The sequence below is a fragment of the Ciconia boyciana genome, chromosome 1 (assembly GCF_034638445.1).
Source record: "Ciconia boyciana chromosome 1, ASM3463844v1, whole genome shotgun sequence".
NCBI lineage: Eukaryota > Metazoa > Chordata > Aves > Ciconiiformes > Ciconiidae > Ciconia > Ciconia boyciana.
In genome coordinates, this window is record NC_132934.1 from 63,194,281 (window position 1) to 63,197,569 (window position 3,289).

Below are 3,289 nucleotides of genomic sequence, written 5' to 3' on the forward strand. Positions count from 1 at the left end.
ACATGGTATTTGGTGTGAAATGGGTTTTTTAAAGTTTTTTTTTTTAAGAGATTTTGTATCCAGCAATCTCAGTCTGGCAATCTCACTCAGAAAACACAGCTCAAATACTCTGAAATTGTCCAGAGTACCTACAGAAAGTACACCTGTGTCTGTATTAACTTTCCAACTGTTGTGGTTTAGCCCCAGTTGGCAATTAAGGACCATACAGCCGCTCGTTCACCCTCCCCCTGCCTTGGTGGGATGGGGGAGAGAATCAGAAGAGCAAAAGTAAGAAAACTCATGAGTTGAGATAAGAACAGTTTAATAATTGGAACAAAAAAAAAAATTGTAATGAGAAGGAAAACAACAAGAGAGTGAGAGAGGAACAAAACCCAAGGCGGGGAGGGGGGAACGGGACCAAAAAAAAACCCCAGTGATACAACTGCTCACCACCCGCCAACCAATGGCCAGCCAGTCCCCGAGCAGCGATCGCTGCCACCCGGCCAACTCCCCCGTTTATATACTGAGCATGATGTCATATGGTATGGAATAGCCCTTTGGTCAGTTTGGATCAACTATCCTGGCTGTGCCCCCTCCCAGCTTCTTGTGCACCTGGCAGAGCATGGGAAGCTGAAAAGTCCTTGACCAGTGTAAACACCACTTAGCAACAGTCAAAACATCAGCATGTTATCAATATTATTCTCATACTAAAATCCAAAACACAGCACTATACCAGCTACTAGGAAGAAAATTATCTCTATCCCAGCCAAAACCAGGACACTGACCATCACTGTCTGATAAGAAAGAAGTACAATAATATACTGTCATAAAAAGTTATCTGTGAATGTATTTGCTGAATAAACTAGTTATCACTAACAGTGAAGAAGCTAATGCTATAATCAGAATTCTAATTTTAAGAAGTATTATTTATCTTAAGATGACAGAGGGATTTATTTCAAGTATGCCAAACAGCATGTGGTTTTTTTCTGTTTACAGCCTTTTACTTCCAGCCTTTTACAGAAAAATCAAAGACATTCTGCTTTCTAGAAGCATATTTTTCTTGCCCCTCCCATACAAGACCCAGAAGTGAAGTAAAAGAGGAAAGAGTAAAAGACAGAGACAACTCCTGTCTTCAGTATCCTTTTTGCATGCCTTTGCAAGTTAAGTGATATTGAGATGTTCAGCTAGTGTCACAGCTCCTTACAGCACCATAGCCATCCTTATTTGCAGTAGTTAGATTTTAAAATAGTCTCTTGTTTGTCCCCATTTATGCTGGACACATACAACCAATTCAGAATTAGGACAGCAAAAAGTGACATTACAGCCACCTTTAAAAAAGTAAGACAATATTTTATTTCTCATCATTTCTTATCATTGAGAAACTTTGTTTTCCAACTGCCACCAAAATTTACTTAAAAGATGAATACAAAGTTCCTCATAGATTAATCTATTTTCAGCATTGTCTATTGAATCTCATCCTTTGTAGGAGAAAGGACTTAATTTCCTAAAGGTTTTAAAGTTCTGTTTATTTTATTCACAAAGCTGTTCTACTGACTGCCCACTTTAAAAAGTCAAATGTGTAAAGCAGTCCTCTAAGGCTTCTTTTTCTGGAAAAGTTGCATTCCTTTTTTTTTGTTAAGTACTATTGTACTTTTAAAGCATGTTCCTTTAATTATGATACCTGTTAAGGTTTTTAAGTAACCCTGGGTTGTGGACTAATTAAAAAAAACAAAAGTCATTCTAATGCAAAAATTTTTAATACCCGCAAGTAAGCAATACAGACATTATTTTTAGGTGAAATGTATTATTTGTGCTTTAAATTATTATTTCCCTCCAGAAGGCTGGCTATTTGATGCAGAACCCACATAAATGATGCACCAGCATACAAGTGAAATTTTCACAGTGCGGATAAGCAGCCCTGGTGTAGGGACCTTCACCACTCTTCCCTTGTAATGCAGCAAGTGGACTTCCTGTGCCTAATACGCTTCCTGTACTGAGCAGCAGTCCAACTCATCACCTGCCTGCCACCAGCCAGGGGACCTTTTCCAGGGAGGTGCAAATAACTTGTGTTACTATAAGACTCGGGTCCTTGGAGTCCATATAACGTAGAACTCTTGTATGTTCTGTTTGCCAGATACACACAAAATGTTTGCCATGTGGACTCGACTGACAGCCATAAAATAAGTTTTCTCTTTTTTGGCTTAGGCAGTAGAGAGTTAAAAGCAACTGTCTGAATATATGCAACCAAAAGGAAACCCCAGTGTGTAGGGAAACAAAATGCTGGGCTAGAACTTACACAACTTGTTAACTTTAAGATGGGGCTGCAAGACACTCCAGTCTTGACTGGTGTATGCTTAAACTGCAAAATAAGCAGAGTGGAGGACGTTTCAAGATACAGCACTTTGTTCATCTCGTATTCAGAGTTTGACCAGAGAGTACAGGCTTCATGGGAGGTTTAATTGGCTCGTAGACACAGATAAAAATCTTTGTGGGTCTGAGAGAAAGGATTGGACTGGGGCACTGCAGTCCTTCTGGATGTGTAGTGAAACTGAAACAGATTTTTTTTTTCCGTCCACTCTCAGAGCAAAGCTTTACATAGCATGTAGCTATGCAGAATACCGTGCACTATACTCAGCACCCATATTGACAAAGACAATTTGCGTTAGGTATGTGCAGGTGCATTTTGACTAAGACTTTTTTTATTTAGAATTGCTCAAAACCCAAGGGGGCAGAGGGCAGAAATTCTTTTGTTCTGTAGTTAATTCAGAAGCTAAGATGCTTGGTTTTAATACTCTGTTTTTAAGGACTACTTAAAAATATTTACCAAGGATGGGAATGATCTTGCCAAGTTCAAGGTTCTTCATATTACTTCTTTCCAGTATAAAATGGGTATTTAGGAAAAAAAAAAAAGAGCAGCTAATGTTTTTAGCATGTTCCCCATGTTCTTCCATACAGAACAAAATAATTAGTTAATCCTCTGATGTTGCCTTAGCACAGTACTTGGAAAACTGAAACTCAAAGAAAGAGCCATATTCAGAGAACTGCAAACTATTTATCATTTAATTTCAGTTTTGCTTTTTTTAAATGAACCTACATAACACCTGACATTTGTATTTCTCAGTCTATCTAACTGTCAAGGGCTGGTAATTCTCTGAACCTTCTGTTTGCTAAATTTGTACATATTCTGACATACCTAAATTATTGAGATAGACTTTTTTTTAAAATTCAGTTGAGGGAAAAATCATTGAGGCAGTATCAGTTTCATACAGAAAGCTTTGCCAGAATACCCTTTGCAAGCATGGATTTAGAA